We start from the raw sequence: 22,191 nt of genomic DNA, 5'->3' as shown, positions 1-22,191 counted from the left end.
AAAAACATAAAATATGAAAGAAATAAAATATTCATGACAAAACATCACCACTGAGGGCCAATCACAGAACCCCCTCTACTAATCTCAAATTGTCTTAACTACCTGAGGCAAGTTACAGAGTTTTCTTCCATGTTTTAGTCAAATCACCAACAGTTATCTATTGAGAACAACCCCACTTGACCAGGGGCTACAACCAGTACTCTTGTCTTTGTTTTATATGCTATTAGGTTGATTGAAGAGCCCATGTGTTTGACAAAGGTGTTTGACAAACATGTTTGTCATAGAATTTTCATGAGATCACATAGAAAGGTTTTCCATGATTTATAATTTTTTTTTTAATTATTATTCAGGATATCATCTTGTTACTTAGATACAGTCAAATGTTTTTTGGGTTTTTTTTCCAACCATCACTGTGTATGCAAAATATAAAGTGCTGGAACAAATACCACAAGGCGTTTTGGCCAATGCCCTTAACAACTTCACAAGTCTACTGTAGATGTAATCAACTTACCCTCCCCTCAAATTTCCTAGCCTTGTACCAAGTTAAAACGAATCTTCATCATCTTCATTAATATCATTATCTTCATTAATATCATTATTATTACTATCATTATTATTATTATTAAGAAGGTGGTGAGCTAGGAGAAACGTTAGCATGCCAGGCAAAATGCTTAGCCGCATTTCATGCCATTACATTCTGAGTTCAAATTCTGCCAAGGTCAATTTTGTCTTTCATCATTTCAGGGTCAATAAAATAAGTACCAGTTGAGCCCAAGGGTCGATGAAATTGACTGGCCCTGCCCCCCCCCCCAATTTCAGGCCTTAAGTCAAAATTTGAAACAATTATTATTATTATTATTATTATTATTATTAATATTATTATTACTATTACTACTATTGTTGTTGTTGTTGTTAACTAAATATCTCAAAGTGTTGTGATAACTAAATATCTCAAAGTATTTTGTCCTATTCTCTAATCTGTATCAAATAATAATAGAAATAACGATGATGATGATGAAAAATTATACTATTGGTGGTGAAAAATGTGCCAAAAGTAATTGAAACAGTAGGACAGAAGAAAGAACAACAAAACATGTAGCTGGAAAGAGGAAGAATTATCAAAGCTAATTCACGCAACAAGCCAAGGATACTGGAAGAAAAGAATGCTGGATATAGCTAACAGATGGAAACCTGCAGTGAGACACCAAATTGTTAATTATAGTCACTCAGGAGCAAACAATCAGAATGACTTTGATAAAGACAAAGGTTGATAAAACTTAGTCAGAGAGCAATTGCAGAATCTGTGGAAAAGGAAAGGAAAGTGTTCACCATCACTTGAGTGGACTCAGCAAGCTAGCACAAAGAGAATATAAGTGCAAGTGTGGCTATATAGGTAAAAGTGTGTATTGAGATGTTAACTGAGTGTCTGGGTTCAAAGCGGCAGACATGTGGAATAAACACAAACCAGAGGCTGTAATAGTGGAGACACATGGCTTAGTGGTTAGGGTGTTGGAGTCATGATCATAAGATTATGGTTTCGATTCTTGGACCAGGTCATGCATTGTGTTCTTGAGCAAAACACTTCATTTCACGTTGCTCCAGTCCACACAGCTGGCAAAATTGTGTAATCCTGTAATGGACTGACATCCCATCCAAGTGGGGAATATATACGCCATGAAACTGGGAAACAAGCTCTTATAAGCTGATGTGACTCAGAAGGTAACTTTACCTTTTTTGTTTTGGAAGCTGTAATAGAGAATAACCACAGCATTTTATGAGATTTCCTCCTAAAGACTGACTGTGCTATTGAAACACGAAGACCAGATATGATTACAGAAGACAAAACAAACAAATGGAATATGCTCATAGACTTTGCAATTCCCCATGATAGCAGAGTCAATATTGAAGAAATTGGAAAAAGGGGAGAAATATCAAGGCCTAGCCAGAGATCAGAAGAGAATGTGGAAGACTAAGATTCCAATTATCCCTATGGTAATTGGTGCACCTGGCACAACATCCAAAATGCTACTTAGGGGATTGAAAGATATTTGAGTTTAGACTCGCATTGTCAACCTGCAGAAAAGTACAATGCTGTATTCTGCAAGAATCCTAAGAAAGACTCTTGAGATTTGAGAAGACTTGTTGCCATCAAACCTCAAGATAACATCCCAGCTTACTAAAAAAGCCTGCACTGGCTTAATAATAATAATAATAATAATAATAATATGGGGAATAATAATTATAGTTTCCAACTTAAGCACAACACCAATAATATTTAGAAGAAGAGCTTAAGCAATACTATCAGCAAACATTCTCATTAATTGACCTTGGGAGGCTGAAAGACAAAGTTGGCCTCAGCAAGATTTGAACTCAGAACATTAAAAAAATATCAAAAGCAATACCACAAGGCATTTTTTGTCCATTTCTCAAATTCCACCAATAATAATAATAATAATAATAATAATAATAATAATGATAATAATAATAATAAGCAATTTTGGGGGCGGGGATAAATCGATTACATTGACCCCTGTGTTCAACTGGTACTTATTTTATCAACCCCAATAGGATTAAAGACAAAGTCAAACTCAGAGAAAAATAATAATAATAATGACGATAACATGCATATCAATTCCAAAAAATGACACATCTCCAAAAGATAGGAGGAGAAAATTCAAATATAAATTCTAGAGTTATTGAGAAATGTGGCGATTGAAAACAGATCTTATCCACCACAACAATAGATTTAACTGGAAATGATATAAAAAGAGATGCAAATAACATATAAATACAAATCCCCAAAGCCAATGTCACTACATCTCTTTCCTTTTTGCTCACTCTCACACTCTTTATATATATATAATTGTATAATATAAATATAATATATATAATAATATGATATATACAATATATATATATTTATCTATATGTAGGTATGAATATATATTATAATTGTGTATATTATATATATATATATATATATATATACGCACTCACACACGCACACATATATACACATATATATGTGTGTGTCGGCTAACTGTCACTATAATAGAAACACACAATGATGAAGCAAAATACATTAATAATAATAATAATAATAATAATAATAATAATAATAATAATGATAATTTCCTTTATTTGCCACTTGGGCGAAGGTTGAGAGAGACAATACAGAGACAGACATAAACAGAGGGGGGTTACATATAATAATAACAATAATAATAATAATAATAATAAAATTTAATTAAAGATGATTATCATGATAATGATGATAATGTAGACGAGTTATGATGATGATTAAGATGGTGGTGGTGGTGATGATGATGATGATGATGATATAGATTATAAATTAATGAGTCTTTCTTGTTAAATTATTTCTCTTTGATGTCTCAAAATATATTAATTTCCTTTTTACTGCCACTCACCTCTAAAAAAAATTATATTTCACATATACTTCTTCAACACCTTTTGTGTGCCTCTTTTCTACTCTTCTTTGAACACATGCACACACACACACACAAACACACATACACATGTGCACACACATAGATATATACACACACACTCATACACACATATATACAGCCAAACACACACTTGCACACATACAACAAACATACATATGCACGCACATCCACACACACACTCACTCACTCACACACACTCATACACACATATATATATACAGCCAAACACACACTCACACACATGCAACAAACATATGTATGCATGCACATCCACACACACTCACTCACACACAGAATAACATCTAAACATTACACACACACACACACACACACACACACTCACAAACACACACACAAACACAAACACACACAAACACACACATACATGTATACACACACAAACAGGCACATACACACTTTGTCAGCATATGTTTTTCTTTCACATCACTTTGTTAATCTTTTGCTGCTGTTACTGCTGTTACTGCCATTGCTTGTATTTTTTTATATTTTCAGACTATTATAATGTTTGCTTAGTGGCAAAGTCTTAAAATGTGCTAAATTATTCAAGGTCACCAACTTGACCATGCCATTTGTATGAGAATTTTTGCAGCTATTTCTCAAGTCCCAAGAATTTCTATCTATAGCAACAAAAGCATTACAAATTTTTGCCAAGTTATTTCTGTGTTGATCTATTGCCTGAAAGGTCAGGATTTTTTTTTTTTAATTTACTGTCTCGAGTCCAAGAGGTGGCTGATAGAACTGAATTTAGGGCTACATATTCGGAGCATTTTACATGGAGCTAGTCTATATATTCACTTCAATACAACATTGTAACAAATATGCCCTCAAAATCAAATAGACAACAAAAGGAATTTAATACACCAATGCAACATCGATTTTCCAGAACCTTTGATTTCAAAGCCTTTCCAGATTATTGATTTTTGTGAAGCAGGGATGGTGACCTTTGGATAAAACAATATTAAATTTACCTGAAAATAAGGAAAATGAAATACAGATAAATTAGCATAAATCAGTAGTTTCCAAACATTTTTGGTCTGCCGCTCCTTTGGCACCCATGCCACATTCCTAGCGCCTCTGCCCTCTCTGCCGCCACCCTCACTCATCATAGACATAGACCTCGTTCTGCAGAAAATTCAAAACTGTATTTCACAGATAAAACTTAACCTAACTAACCCATTATTTTGTTGTTTTTACATCCGTTACACTCTTCTGTTACCCCACTTTTTTCTTCAATGCCCCTCTCGATTTTTCCACTGCCCCCAGAGGGATAGTACTGATACAAGTTTATTAATACTATACTGTGCAATGTGGTGGTGGTGGTGGCACTCCGTCGCTTACGATGGTGAGTGTTCCAGTTGATCCGATCAACGGAACAGCCTGCTCGTGAAATTAACGTGCAAGTGGCTGAGCACTCCACAGACACATGTACCCTTCACGTAGTTCTCGAGGAGATTCAGCATGACACAGAGTGTGACAAGGCTGACCCTTTGAATTACAGGTACAACAGAAACAGGAAGAAGGAGTGAGAGAAAGTTGTGGTGAAAGAGTACAGCAGGGTTCACCACCATCCCCTGCCGGAGCCTCATGGAGCTTTAGGTGTTTTCGCTCAATAAACACTCACAACGCCTGGTCTAGGAATCGAAACCGCGATCCTAAGACCACGAGTCTGCTGCCCTAACCACTGGGCCATTATACCTCCGTTGTGCAAAGTACTGTGAAACAATGCAGCTCAGTAACCTTGCTTGGTGGCCACAGTAATTTGAAGTTCCTGCTTATAAATTAGTACTGATTATAAGAGGCACCAGGCTATCAGTGTTTGGGAAGTCAGTGCGCTATCTATAAAACTTTTCTTCAGCAGTGAGCTCACTGACCCAATGAGCTCAATGACTGCCCCAGTAGCCATTCAGTCTATTCCTGAAAGTCAATGGACTAGCCTAGGGTCTATAGTAAGTGGAAATTTGCTATATGGTGAGCAGACAATGGGAGAACTCTTCAGAGGAACAAATCCCATCAAACAAGTGATCTGGCCTGTTCATTCTTACATAGACAGTGATAGTAAGCCAGAGAAATTATGGTTAACATATTGGTGCCAATAACAGATGATGATTATGGAGGTGGTTTGGAGGAGGAAGAGGAGGAAGACAATGTAGATGGTCAAGCTTATGACTTCTCAACAACACAGTCTATGAAATTGTAATCATACACCATACTATAGAAATAGTGCAGCATACATTTTTTTCTTAAGCAGTTAGAGCCCAGTATGATGTGATGGTTGTTAAGTTGACCAGTGGTATTCTACCCTGAGAGGAGCTGGAAGAGGCATTCATTTAAATAAAGACAAAAGCAGCAAAGACTAGCTTTCATCATGGGGGGTTCCCTAGGGTTTCACAAAAGGCAAGAATTTTTATTGCTTCTACCGCTTTTCTGTGAGATCAATAACTTTTAATGAACCAAGAGAGAAATGTTATCAGAAAGGGAAATTTCATTACTTGATTATATTCATTTTGTGTGTGTGCGTGCGTGCGTGCATGTGTGTGTGTGTGTATTTTTTTCTTTTCTCAACATGAAGTATGCTTTTACTCTTTTACTGGTTCCACCCAGTTGGCTTGTGACAATGCTTTGGCACCAGCATTCTGGCATTCTGGCATTCTGATTTAGATATTTCTTGATATTCTCTTTAAATATCTACTCTTCTGATACTCTTGGTATACCAAGCTCAACACATTATTTTTAAAGCCATATTAAAAATCGAATTTAAATGTGAAAAATAAATTAAATTAAATTTGCAAAGAAAAAAAACAAACAAACAAAATTTTCAATAAAATATAAATAAAACTTAAAAGTAAATAAATGAAAAATAATATCCTAAAAAAAATTTGGAAAATAAAACTGTTTTTAGCAAAAGATGGTGAAGCAGCGGTGTGATGATGATAATTTTAAATTTGTGATTATCCGGATTCAGTTCTGACATAGAACTGTTTTCATTTTTATTCACTAAATATCAATTGGCAAGGCATTAGAACCATATTGCATATGTTTCTTTTCTACACTACATTCAAATGTATGATACATATATATATATATATATATATCTGTTTTTATGTATATATAAATATATATATATGTATGTATTTATGTATATATAAATATATATATATGTATATATATATATATGTATATATATATATATGTATATATATGAATGTATGTGTGTGTGTGTGCGTATGTATATATATATTGAAGCTTACCGGTTTCAGTCAAACTGTCTAATCCATGCAGTATAGAAAGCAGATGCTAAATGATGATGACGATGATGATGATATATTAATATATACATATAGACACACACACATCCACACATGTATATATGTATGTATGTATGCACGTATGCATGTATGTATGTAGGCATATGTACATACATGTATATGTTTGTTTAAAAGTAAAGTTGACTCAAGTATTAATATAATCTCATCAATATTAAATGCTCTGTTGTCATTCTTAATATTGCTTTAAATAATAACATCACTTATATATATATATATATATATATATATATATATACACACATTCACAATTAATGTTCATGCCAACCTACTAATTTGTCACAATACCTTTTTTTTTTCCAATATTATTCATGTTTTCCCATCAGCAATGGTGAACTTAAAAGGTGTGCTGTTTTAATTTTTAATTTTCATCCTTTTTTTTTTTTTTTCCAAAAATCTGTTATTGTTGTTTTTGATGCTGGTCTTTTCATTTCCGAAATAGAGCACCTGTGTCACACAGGTACATGATGTACATAAATGCACATATGTATTCATAAACAGACACGCATCCATATACATACATATATATATATATATATATATATATATATATATATATACACACACATATGCATATGTATATATATACACATCTATATATATAGATATATATCTATATACATATATATGTATATATTTATACTTGAATATATTTATATATACATATACATACATATATATACACACACACATACATACATATACATACACAAATAAATATTCTTACAGATATATATATTTATAAATACATACATATATATATATTTATGAATGCATTCATAAACAAATATTTATTGATACACACACACAAATACGTAAATACTTATTTGCATATACATGTGCATGCATGTATATACATATGTATACATACACACATATAAATACATATATATACATGTACACACTTATATACACATATATACATGCATATATACATATATATATATATCCATTTATACACATATGTATATACATACATGTACACACACATACGCATATACATACAAACACATATGCATATACATGCACTCACATACAAGCATCCTTATAAACATGCATATCTTCTCTACACAATTTGTTGCCTGGTATCACTCTGGAAGAAAAAGAGATGTTGCACGAAATAAAGGACATTTGCTTCTATTCTTCTTAGCGTTGGTCTTTTTATTCATATATTTATTGCATATTTTGCCTCCTACGTTGCTTAGCTACTAATACCATATGCCTATTGTGTTTTCTTCACTGGGTTTTCATTGTGTGTGTGTATGTGTGTGTTACATTTTCTAGACTCAGATATATTTGTCGAATCTGGGGTCTCTTGAAGAGGATTTTGTCTCTAAGGAGGAAAAGGATTTTGTTTTTCAAAGATAAGGGAAAGATGTTTGATGTATTAATAGGTTTACACTCTACCACATACACACACATAATTATGTGTTATTTCTTTACTACCCACAAGGGGCTACACGCAGAGGGGACAAACAAGGACAGACAAACAGATTAAGTCGATTATATCGAGCCCAGTGCGTAACTGGTACTTATTTAATCGACCCCGAAAGGATGAAAGGCAAAGTCGACCTCGGCGGAATTTGAACTCAGAACGTTGCGGCAGACGAAATACCGCTAAGCATTTCACCCGGCGTGCTAACGTTTCTACCAGCTCGCCGCCTTACACATAATTATGTGTGTTTGTATAAACATGTATGTATGTAATGACATGTGTAGAGGCTATAGTAGAGGACACTTGCTCAAGATGCCACACAGTGGGACTGAACCCAGAACCATGTGGTTGGTAAGCAAGCTACTTACCACACAGCCACTCCTGCGCCTATATATACAGCCCTGTATATATTATGGTTCCGATTAGTCCTAGCAGTGCCAATAACCAGTTATTAGAACCCAGTATACGTATACTTCACAGAATTAGTAAGGTCTGGCAGCAAGGAAATATGAATTATCTTATGTTCTCGGATCATAAAAGAACAGGAAGTTATGTTATCACGTTCATTAAGTTTACAGCTGTTTCTTCTACAAGAAACCGCGTACCCTAAGTTAAGTACTAGTACGCCATCTTATAAGTTTCCTCGATGTAAAAGTAACGATGTTCTACACACCATGTGTTAAAATAAACGAAAAGTGAATGAAAAGAGAGCGAAATCAAAACGACAGGTGTTTCTACGATGGTTGTTAGTAGTTTATTTCTTCTTAAGGAAGCAAGCAAATAACATAATACCTGAATGAATCTATCCATGGATAGATATCCATGTATCTTTACAAGTCGGCAATCAATACGGAAATTCTAAACACTTTCTTCCTTTGAACATATATCTTTATGGGATTGCTGTTGTTACCATTCTAGTAGTAGTAGTAGTAGTAGTAGTAGTAGCAGCAGCAGTAGCAGTAGTAGCAGCAGCAGTTCCTGCAGTTGCTGTTGTTGTCAGTAATAGAAGAAGAAGAAGAAGAAATTGCAGTGCTTCTTCTTCTTCTTCTTGCTGTTATTGTTGTTGTTGTTGTTGTTGTTGTTAGTATTACAGTTTCTGCTGTTGCATTTGTTGCAGATTGGACTCTATAGAACTGACAATACAACTTTTCATTTCCAATTTTCCATTTCCAAGTTAATCTGATGATTATTGGCAAAGCGTGAAAATGATCCGGCTTAAAGACAGGAAATAAATATAAATGCGTGTATGCATGTATACCTACATTCATGGGCATACATTCATGTGTAAAAACACATACATACCTGTGTGCATATATATATATATGTAATAATAGATAGATAGATAGATAGATAGATAGATAGATAGAGACAAACAGGTGGAAAACACATAGAAGAAACAGATTTTACATATATACGTGTGTATGTGTGTGTGTACAGATATATATATATATATATATATATATATATCCGTACATAAATACCTGTATACATATATATATTTATATATATATATATATATATATATATATATATACATATATATATATATGCACATACATAATTGCGTACATACGCTTACATGTATCTGTACACATACGCACAGAAAGATAGATAGATAGATAGATAGATAAATACACGCATGCATATTATATATATATATTCAAACACATATGTACATATGTATATACACATATACACACACACACACACATATATCTCTGCATTCATATTTGTATGTATTTATCTATCTATCTGTCACTCCTTGTACTTATATATATATATATATATATATATATATATATATATATATATATATGCATGTGTATCTATCGATAAGGTGAGAGAGGTGCATGTATGATATATGGCTATGCAATGCGAAGGGAAAAAGAGAAGGAGAAAAAAAATATGGTGGAAAAGCGATAGTTAACAAGAATTTTAAAAAAATAAGCTGAAAGATGTGTCGGTTGTAGAACGTTGATAATACTTCAGAGCTTTCAAGAAACAACATAAAAATTTATAGTCGAATCAACGGTAGCAATGCAATAATAATGAAATGAAGAATAAATGGAAAATAAGATACATGAAACGAAGTGGATTCGGGATGCCAGGGGGACGGTTTATCAAGTTTTTCTGGTTTACATCATCTATTTAAGAACATTCTGCTTATTCATCTGTTTAATTACTTACACTGAGTACGTTCTAATTTTCATTTTTATTTTTGCAGAGTTAATAGTTATGGGGATAGGTGTTTCTTAAAGCATGTGGGTGTGATTTGTAGATGAGTAATAAAAGCTGAAATTAAATATCTTTTTAGTTAGTAGTAGTACGCGTTGACAAAATTAAATCTAAATTTAGCGAATCCATTAGCAAACGAGCTGTTTAAAGACAATGAATGAATTCAGTAAAATCCATTAATGGCAAGCTTCTCATGGGCATACTCAGCCAAACTCAGCAAAAATTCATTACGTCCATGTCATTGAAGGAAACCACTTAAAACATTCAGTAAGGCCTTGTACTGTGTTTGAATAAAATGAATGGAACTTGTTCTTTTAATAGAACATCTCTTTATGGTGAAAAACTTTGAGAGCAGTTTATTTGTCCGTACAAAAACACCTGCAGAAGACGGTGAGATAACTAAGTTGTTAGAGTGTCGGACAAACTACGTTTCGATGTTCGTTCCAACTTACAGTGCACTGAGTTCAAATCTCCTCGAGGTCACTTTTTTATTTTTTTGTCTTTTTGAGATCGATACAAAGAAAAAGATTATCAAGCTTGGCCTGAACTGTAAGAATATTCTTTTCTACTCTAGGCACAAGGCCCGAAATTTTGGGGGAGGGGGCCAATCGATTAGATCGACCTCAGTATGCAACTGGTATCGACCCCGAAAGGATGAAAGGCAAGGTCGACATCGGCGGAATTTGAACTCAGAACGTAAAGACAGACGAAATACTACTAAACATTTCGCCCGGCGTGCTAACGTTTCTAATTTCTTTATTGCCCACAAGGGGCTACACACAGAGGGGACATACACGGACAGACAAACGGATTAAGTTGATTATATCGACCCCAGTGCGTAACTGGTACTTATTTAATCGACCCCGAAAGGATGAAAGGCAAAGTCGACCTCGGCGGAATTTGAACTCAGAACGTAGCGGCAGACGAAATACCGCTAAGCATCTCGCCCGGCGTGCCAACGTTTCTACCAGCTCGCCGCCTTGAACTATAAGACTATTGCACCGAATTCCTTGTGATATGTGTTCCGGTTCTTTGCATTTCGTGTTCAAATCACGCTCAGATCAAATTTGCTTTTTATCGTTTGGGAGATTAGAGCTGACAGAATCATTAGCTCTAACCCCTTAATAAATAAATAAATAAATAAATGCTTGTATGTATGTATGTATGTACGTATAAAGGCCCGTGGCTGAGTGGTTAGGGTATTCGGCTGATGATCGTAAGGTCGTGAATTCAATGCCTGGTGACGCATTGCGTTCTTGAGCAAGACTCTTTATTTCACGTTGTTCCAGTCCACTCGGCTGGTAAATGGCAAAAATGAGTGTTATCTATATTTTAAAGGGCCAACCTTGTCACACTCGGTGTCACTCTGAATCATCCTGAGAACTGCGTTAGGGGTACACGAGTCTGTGGAGTGCTCAGCCACTTGCACGTTAATTCCACGAGCCGGTTGTTCCGTTGATCGGATCAACTGGAACCCTAGTCGTCGTAACTGACAGAATGCCATTACTGAATTTTCTTGAGAACAATCTTCTTAGTGGTCAGACCGCAGCTGGTCTTCTTCTAGCAAAAGGGATGTCCACTTAGTAGACAATGTGTGAGAAAACACACTGTACTGAGCTATGAAACACAACATCAGATCGGACACGTGTTTCTGTATCGTTACGCATCATCAGTTAGAGAAACCGAATCAGTCGTTCCTACCTCACTAAATGCTATCCTTCTTAACTTAGAATAGCAAATAATACATTTGCTGATGTCTGCAAAACTTGGTCAAGCTGGGATTGATTAATTAGAGAGTACACTAAGCAACGATTAATCATCGCTGTTTAGTATGTCTCATTAATCCCGTAACAAAGTCACTCAAATCCAAAATAAATAATCCTTAGTGAATTTTGACTTTCAATGAGCACTGCTCAAATTGCACAGGAAATTCTACAAAAACTAAGGAGGGAAAGGAGGAGATGTCACCAAACCGTTAAACGGTCTGTCACGTGGTTCCTTCCTCTTTTGTCCGTGCATCAATGACACAAAAGGAATGTATTTACATTCTTACATCTTTATTCATTACCACTAATGGCTTTCTAATATACAAATTCATTTCAGCACTTCTAATTCACATGGTGTGCATAGTGCATAAATTTATGTATGTATGAGTGAGTGAGTGAGTGGGTGAGTTAGTGTGTGTGTGTGTGTGTATTACCTTCACCATAAATGGGATATTTAGAGTGTATGGCGAAACAGCATCACGTTGAGAAAATATTTTCCAAGCCAATGACCAAATATTTCTAGAGACGTTTCCGTTAATAAATATATATGAAGCTAATTACTTTCGAAGCAGAGACAAGTAAAGCAACCAAGTATCTAGTTGTCACTCAATGAAACTAAAACATAACTGAAAAGAACTCATGAACTGTAAAAGACACTTATGTAACTGAATGCCAAAAATAAGATGTAAGCTATTTCCTCGAAGTCATATAGATTCTTTAGGAGAGGAATTAATTAGTAGTCGTCAGAGCGTCGAGTAGAATATCGTGTGGTGTTTGTGCTGATCTTCTGCGCTTTGAGTTCAAATCTCGCTGATGTCGGTTTTGCTTTTTATCATTTTAGGGTCGGTTACAGAAAAAAAAATCAAATCCATCTTTAGGCGGTGAATTAATTAGTAGAGTCGCCAGAGTGCCGAGTAGAATGCCGCCAGGTGTTTGTGTTGATCCTCTGCACTTTGAGTTCAAACCTTGTTGGAGACCGTTTTGTTTTTTTATCCTTTCAGGGTTGGTAAAAAAAAAAAATCCATCTTTAGGTGGTGAATTAATTAATAGACGTCGGAGTGCCGGGTAGAATGCTGCATGATGTTTGTGTTGAACCTCTGCACTTTGAGTTCAAATCTTGCTGAAGTCTGTTTTGCTTTTTATCCTTTCAGAGTTGGTAAGAAACACTAACACACACACACACACACACACACACACACACACACACACACACACACACACACACACACACACACACACACACACAAATCCATCTTTAGGTGGTGAATTAATTAATAGACGTCGGAGTGCCGGGTAGAATACCGCAGATGTTTGTGTTGAACCTCTGCACTTTGAGTTCAAATCTTGCTGAAGTCTGTTTTGCTTTTTATCCTTTCAGAGTTGGTAAGAAAAACACACACACATACAAATCCATCTTTAGGTGGGGAATTAATTAATAGTCGTCAGAGTGCCGAGTAAAATGCCGCATGGAGTTTATACTGACCCTCTGCACTTTGAGTTCAAATCTTACAGGAGATCGTTTTGCTTTTTATCCTTTCAGAGTTCGTAAAAAAAATCGTAAATCCATGATACTGGGTTAGTGGACCAATTGTGAAAACGTCGGAACGGAGGCTTTACCTATTTGATCCAGATCTTATCATTTTGAATTCAAATCCCGCTACTACCTACTTGGGTCTTAATCCGTTGCTCGGTTTTTAACGTCACTACTTTTTCTCCCTGAGTTCCTTTAACGGGGTCCAGTCTGTTGCATACATTCCAACCACACATCAGTTTAAGGACACACAGGGTGCAATTTTCCCATTGGTTAAAAATTTTATATCCAAAACGAAATGCTTTATGAAAGTGTGATCACAACAAAAGTGTGTATATATGTGTGTATGTGTTTGTGTGCATGTGTGTGTGTGTATGTACGCATATCTACATATATGTACTTGCATAAATGTGTATATATAGAGAGTGCGTGAGATCGATCGATACATGCGTATATGTATGTATGTATGTATGTATATTCTGTTGTATATAGAGAGAAGGAGGAGCACTGGCGAGATTAATTATACACCACAGACACACACGTACGTCAAATTACACAAATATGATCACTGAGGAAAACGCGATACGACAACAAAGGAAGCCGCAGAAGTAATGAAAGGAATCAATAAGAATAGAGCAGTTAAGAAAATGAAGACCACATTGGAAGAAAAGAAATATACAATTCATCTGTGAGAATCAATGAGGAGGAAAGTGATGTATGTAAGAAACACACCAGCAAGTTTTTATAGCAAATAATAATATCATTGCACATAATTCTTTCTAATTTTAACACAAGGACAGCAATTGTGAAGAGAGGTGAGCAAGTCGAATATATATCGACTCCATTATTTGATTGGTACTTATTTTATCGACCCGAAAGGATGAAAGGCAAAGTCGCACTCGGTGGCACTTGAACGCAGAACGTAAAGCTAGAAGAAACGTCACTTAACATTCTGTCTGATATGCTAACGCTTCTACTACGGCCACAAACACAGAGTGGGACACTACAAGGACAGACACAACATTACAATAGGGGACATAAAACATAAAACGAATGAGCATGAGATGTTATATAATGAAGAAATGAAATGGCTGCATGGGCCCCATTCCCATGCAGTACCATTTAAACGTTTATATACACTATTTCTATTTACCATCGTTCACTTTTTCTATTGTTTTTTTCTTAATTATCTGGGGGTTTTTTCCTCTTTTTTTTTAAACACGAAACACTTTTACTTTTTTCCCCTCTTTTTTGTTCCTTTTTTTTTCCAAACTATTTTACTCTTTTTTTTTTTCCTCTTTTTAATATCTCATAAAAGGCTCCAAGTCCTTTAGCTCTATTACTGGTGGCAGTTCGTCGAACTCCACTGCTACTCCGGGCAGGTCAATTTTGTCCTCGCACATGTTTTTTGGTCTCTTGTGTGTGTCAACTAACGCTTCTACTACCTTGCCTGTAATGGTTTTAATTTTAGACACGAGATCAACAATGGTGAGGGGACGGAGCAAATCGATTATACCAACCCCAGTATTTTTTTGTTTTTCTTTTAAAGAAATTACCACCAATAAGGTGGGTTGTCCCGTTTCTATGACGTATACGTGACCGAGATTACAGCGTTCTACTTGATCGAGATGCCGGTCTGTTACTGGGTTCAAGGCCACCGATTTTTATGCAGGAGGTGGGCAAGTCGATAACATCGATCGTCGTACTTGATTAGTACTTATTTTATCATCCCCCGAAAGGATGAAAGCTAAAGTTAATCTCAGAGTCATTTGAACTCAGAATGTCGAGAAAATTCGGTTGCTAGTTCTGGAAGGTCAAGTGATCCCATAGAAACTCCAGCGTTTGTTCGTATAGAAACGTGTCATTAATAAATGCTAAATGACATTAAAACTGACCCAGGTTGAAATTTTTTACTGTTTTTACCAAAGAGTCATAAATTGATAAAGCAGGGTGTCATATCCAATGCTCTAACAGTTTCGATAATCTATAACACTGGCCCCGTACTTTATTTACTGATCACAAAAAAAGATCTCGACCACATTTGAACTGAGAACACACGGAGCCGGAACAAATATTGCAGCGCATTCTGTCCGACGCTCTAACGATTCTGATTTATTTGTATAATGTTGGAATCCTATATACAAGGTGAACAGTCTTGTAGTCTCTACTCACGACACCTTTTTGGTTTTGGTGCACCTCGGTCACTTTGTGACCCCTTGAATGTGTATTTCTATGGCATAGTATTATTTGTGACTACACACACACAGCTGATGTACAGGAGCAGCTGTAGTCTATTGAACTGAATACGGTAAATATTTCCTGCAGACCAACGGTGGGATAAAATGCAATGCCAAAGCTGACTCAGTCATTAATCAACAAAATTAATTACTGCCCAGCGTGTTACCAACTGCACCAACATTATAGACCTGACGATAATATCACCATAAATTGTATTAAGATAATAGTTATAACGGTTTGAAATTTTGCTACAACAGCAATAATTTTAGGGAATGGGGTTATATATTTTATGATTTAAGTTTGTATGTTTGCGAAATAGCTAAGGATTGAAGTTAATGCTTCATATATTTTGGATTAATTAGCATCAATCGTGTTCATGCAGCGTTTTGCAAGAAGCAAAAATTTCAATAAATATTTTCCCAGCGTAGCGAGCGAATTTACTGATCTAATTACTATAAAGACATAAGGCCTGAAATTTGATGGGAGAAGGGTTAGTCGATTAAATTGACCCCAAGACATGGTTGGTATTATATTTTATGAACTCCGGGGGGATGAAAGGAGAAGTTGAACCTCGACCATATTCTAACTCAAAGAATAGAAATAAACACTGGCAAGCATACGATCCGATGTTATAAAGACTCTGCCACTTCTCATTAATCTATATAAATACTAAAATATAAGCTAACCCTCGGCTGGATTTGAACTCAAAGTACAGAGAGATCCTATCTGATACTGTAGCTATTCTACCACTTCACCTCTCTTATCTGTATATTAGTTTCAAATTTTGGCACAAGGAGAGCAGTTTATGGGGAGGGTTAAGTCGATTACATCGACCTCAGTAATCAACTAGTACTTATTTTATTGATCCCGAAAGGATGAAAAGCAAAGTCGACCTCGGCGGAATTTGAACTCAGAACGTAAAGCAGTTTTCCCGGCGTGCTAACGATTCTGCCAACTCGCCGCTTCCTTATCTGTATATTATGCTGAAATTTGCTTATTATGGTATTGATCGAGTGTATTGTGAGACTCTACCGTCTATTTCTCTCCTCATTAAACACTGATTGAGTATGGTCTAATCACTAAGTATAGCTCTTGAAACCATTATATCATTACAGAAATATGACTACAGAGAAGTTTTATTTTTATTTTTTGTTGTCTTTTTACTTTTATGTATTCACTGCTATCAGGCAGGGTAGTTGCAAGAGATTGCTTATATAATGTTAAGTATTATAGGTTAAAACAAATGATTACGTCGTTTGATATTGTTCGTGTTTAAACACTTCATTTAAGCACTTTAATCGGTTTGCAATGTTTTTCTATATAATTTATATAATTATCTTACCTTTTCATGTGTAATCATTGTCAGACAGATTTTGCAGCTGTCACGAATGCTGCTAGTCGACAAAGCTGTTGTTTCATTTGTAAATAGTGAAAACTAGTGATGAATTTGAACTCCTATATTTAACCCCTTCAGACCCCATACTAGTCATTATGCTCTGTCCTTCTTTCCAAGAAGAAATTCCACTTTTGACGAGCTTTTTATGGTTGGATGTCCTTCCCAACGCCTGTTATTTGACAGAGTATACTGAACGTATTTTCAGACAGATTTTACAATTGTCACGAATGTTGCTTGTCGAGAAATCTGTTGTTTCATATATAAATAGTGAAAACAAGTGATGAATTTCAACCCTTATATTAAACCCCTTCAGGCGCCGTACTAGTCATTATCCATCAGTCCTTTCCCAGGAGAAATTCCACTTTTAACGTGCTTTCTATGGCTGAATGTCCCTCCTAACGCCAGTTGCATGACTGATTGAGTGTACTTGAAGTATCTTATTATTGCAGCAGTACTAATGAGGTTGCTTTGTCCTCGGCGAGGCCAAAGAGTTTCTCTGGCAAACATATCAGCAGGTCTCTCAGGCTTTGTGAGAGGGTATTGAAGAGCTGTGGGCCTTTGAATTCCAAACTGTTGCAGTATCTGGTCCTGTATCCTGATGGCAATGTTGGGACCTTCGGAACCATGCAGTAGCGCCCTGTCCTGCTGTTTGTGTAAGTGACAAAGCCAAAGTTTGGAACAAGTTTTTCTAGGATTTTCCAGATGTATATTATTACATATCTTTCCCGCCTTCGCTCCAGGGAGTAGAGTCTTAACTCTTTCAGTGTCTCCAGGTAGCTGATATGTCACATTGTATCGATCTTCCTTGTACGCATATACTCATATATTATTTGTATTACATACATACATACATACATACATACATACATACATACATACATACATACATGTGTCTTTGTATACGTGTTGTCTCTACCCACCGTTTGACAACTGGTGTTGATGTGTTTACGGCTCCGTAACTTCGTGGTTCGGCAAAAACAAAAATCTTCTTACCACACAGCTGCGCCTTATTTAACTTTTTACGTAAAGTGCGCCAATATTATTTTGTTCATTCTCCAGGCTGCAACGATGTCATACAACAGAAAACCAACCACAATTTTAGAATGTGTTTCGAGGAATATTTAACAGCAATTTCAATCAGATAGCTCAGCTACGTATATAGAGGCTCTCTCTTTGGCTTATTGAAATTGCTGTATGCTGATATTATGTGTTAATGGAGAAGGGAGGACTGACTTCTTTGAATTATTGTGTTTTGCTTGAAGCATGTCAAACCGATGTTTTAATATTTATGTTTATTTTGGGTTTGGTTTAACACGTTATATTACTTATGTTTTATAGATTTCTTTTCCTTTTTTTTTGTTTCTTTTGGTTTTGGTTTTTGTTTTAGTGATTCATGATCTTAAGGTTTTAGTTAATAAATATAAAGTCAGGAAATGGAAGAAAAATTCGAAGAAATGAAAGAGGTAAAAAAAAAAAAAGGATTCGAAGAAATGAAAGACATATTACAAAAATAAAAAAGGATAAACGACATAACTAATGATAAACAGAAAGAAAAACAGCAAACTGAAAAAAAATCGTTGTTGTTGTAATAGTGGTGCTGGCGGTGGCCGCGGTGGTTAAGGTGGTGGTGTTACAGTGGTTTCCGATATGATGGTTGAAATCGTTGAGATTGTGGCAGCGGCGGCGGCGGCGGCGGTGGTGGAGATGGTGGTGGTGATTGTTGGTGATAGTTTTGGTGGTTGCCGTGGTGATGGTGGTTGTATGAGTTGCACCTATGATGGTTGTGATGGTGGTGGTGGTGGTGGCAGGTGTGATGGTCGTACGGACGAAAGCGGCGGTGATGATGGTAGCAGTTATGGTAGTGGTTGTAGTGCTGATGGTGGTGGTGGTGGTAGTGGTGGTGGTGGTGGTGATGGTGGTGATGGCGATGAAAGCGGCGGTGATGATGGTAGCAGTTATGGTAGTGGTGGTGGTGGTGGTGGTGGTTACATTGGTGATCGTGAGGTTTTTAGTGGTTGCGGTAGTTGTGGATATGATGGGTGTGGTAGCTACGGTTGCGGTAGTGTTCGTCGTGATTGTGGTGGTTGTGGTGGTGTTGTCGATCCCGGTGTTGGTAGTGGTAGTGGTGGTGGTATTGGTGGTACTGGTGTTGGTGCTGCTATTGCTGTCGGCGGTGTTGATGGTGATGTCGCTGGTGTTGCTGATCCTCATAAAGAATGTTGTCAGCTTTCCCAAACAAAAACAAAAACTGTAATGCTATAGAAACGGAAATTTGAAAGAGAAAGAAAAGAGAGAGAGAGAGAGAGAGAAGGGAAGGGTGGAGGAGAGAACGGGGGTAAGATCAGCAGATGATGAGGAGAGAAGCTGTGTTGTATGTGTGTGGTAGAGAGGGAGGGAGGGAGGGGAAGAGCGAGCAGGGGAGAAGGATAGAAAACGCAAGCGATTATAAACAAATCAGAAATTTCCAGATGTAAACCGAGATATAAGGTATTACGAAGAAACAACATACACACACATACATATATATACATACACACATACACCTACATATATATATACATATATATATATACACACAGAGTGAAAGTGAGTTGTATGTATGTATATGTTTGTGTGTGTATATATATGTGTATGTATGTATGTTTGTGTATATATGATATATAGAGAGAGATTGAGAGAGAAATATATGTGTGTGTGTGCTTGTATGTGTGTGTGTCTGTTCTCTAGATACTCAAAAATTCATTCGGCGTATATGAGCTTTAAATTTGTGCATGTTCTCAGGGTAGTTTATTAACCAGTTTTATGTTAAGCCATTTATGTTTTCTAACAACTGATTGAGGAGATGTATTATTGTTTCATATTAAACAACTGTTTGATGCGAAAAAAAGAAAACGGTTGAGTTTCTTTCAAACACAAAGCAATCCAATCTGTCCAATAGAAAGATCACAGGAAATTACCCAATGAATATAGGGGCATACTCTGCATGACAACCAAACAGTAAGGTCTGTGCTAACATTATTCACTCTTAACGGCCAGTTGAATATTTTCTGAGTCAACAGCGCAGTCTTGTAATGATTTTGTCATAGAACAGAAATGAATGACAGAAGAAAGTTTAGACTTCTCTCTCCTTTATATTAGAGTGTTTCTCACCTCCTCCAAAATGAATGTACACAGGGTTAGTACGATTCTTGTGATATCGTACCTTTTACGACTGGCTAATTGACAGTTTCGTGCAATATTGTGCATCACAGGAAGTTCAGAGTTAATGTAGTGAGCCATGAAATATTAGATTATTATAATTATAACTCTTCTGAGGCGGAAACTCATTAGTCATTCAATTATTTGTTTATTTTATCACTTTAAACACCCATGTAAAGGACAGACTGCGAAAGGTACATGGTACCCTTTATATAAATGAAAATGTAAAAAGGAGTGGGAAGATATGAAAAAGAATTACAGATAAAGTCTGTTGAGGAGTAATCTTGGTAGAACGTTTCCTGCAGTGGAAAGCAGGGTGATCCCCCGGTAGTTTGAGCAATCTGACTTTTCCCCTTTGTTTTTGTATAGTGTAATGATGACAGTATTGTGGAGATATTATGGCAGCTTGCCTTGTTCCCAGCATGCAACGAGGAGCTCATGGAGTTTAGCATGTATGACAAGACCCCCATGTTTCCTTATCTCTGATGGTATGCAATCGACTCCTGCTGCCTTTCTGCTCTTCAGCCAGCCTATATGGCAACCGTGGTCTCTTCCAGGGCTGGAGGCTCGTTTAATTCCACGGACTGCTTGCTGCTGGATGTGGGGGATTGCATCTTCCTGAACTACTCGGTTTGTACTGGAGAGGACCTGAAAGTATTCAGACCAGCGATTGAGGATGGATGCTGTGTCTAGGAGAAGTGCCTGGCTATCTGAGCTGCACAGGGGACTCCGGACTTGATGTGCTGAGCCGTACGTAGACTGCTCTGAGAGCTTCGTAGAACCCCATGTAGTCGCCAGAGTCAGCGCACAGCTGGGCTCTCCGTGCGAGGCTGGTCCACCACTCATTCTGAACTTCACGGAGTTTGCGCTGCAGGCTTGACGAAAGGCCGCTTTCTTCTCTAGGCAAGTCGATTGTGCCAGGTGTGCTTGGTGGACAGACCTCTTCCTCTTTAATAATTCCTGGATCAGCACATCGTGTTCGTCCAACCAATCCTTGTTCTTTTTCTTCGTAAACCCAAATGTTTCTACAGAAGTCTGTTGGATGGCGGTTTTCAGTTGTTCCCATAGAATTTCTGGAGAGGGATCGGAAGGGCGATTAGATTTATCACGCTTTGCCTATAGTCCTACCTGGAAGTTTACTTTCACTTCGTTTATCTGTAGATCATTAGTTTTGAATTTCTTTTGTTGGCCGGTCCTGTCTTTTTTGTTAGTTTGGACTTGAAGTAGGATTTAAGTTTGCAACTGCAACGGACCAGGCGATGGTAAGTATGGTATTCATCTGACGTGGCCCAGCAAGCTGGGACGATGACAGGTTTTATATTGGAGTGTACTTCTCCTAGACAGGCTGCCGATCATGGCTAACGAGCCTCGTCTGCTCAGAGCAGCCTGGTTATACTGCGCCAGACACCCACAGTCGTCCTCTCCTGTTGGCTTAGATCCAGGTGGTACCACGAGGAGGTCGAAGTAGGACTTGGCGTTTGCGTCACTCTTTGGAAGTTTTAGCCCAATATGGTTCTCACCCAACCAGCATCCGGCAACTATGTGAACCCCATATATATGACATATGTATATATTATA

This window comes from Octopus bimaculoides, chromosome 7 (genome assembly GCF_046866305.1).
Source record: "Octopus bimaculoides isolate indiv1 chromosome 7, ASM4686630v1, whole genome shotgun sequence".
Taxonomy (NCBI): Eukaryota; Metazoa; Mollusca; class Cephalopoda; order Octopoda; family Octopodidae; genus Octopus; species Octopus bimaculoides.
This window is presented reverse-complemented; position numbering follows the sequence as displayed.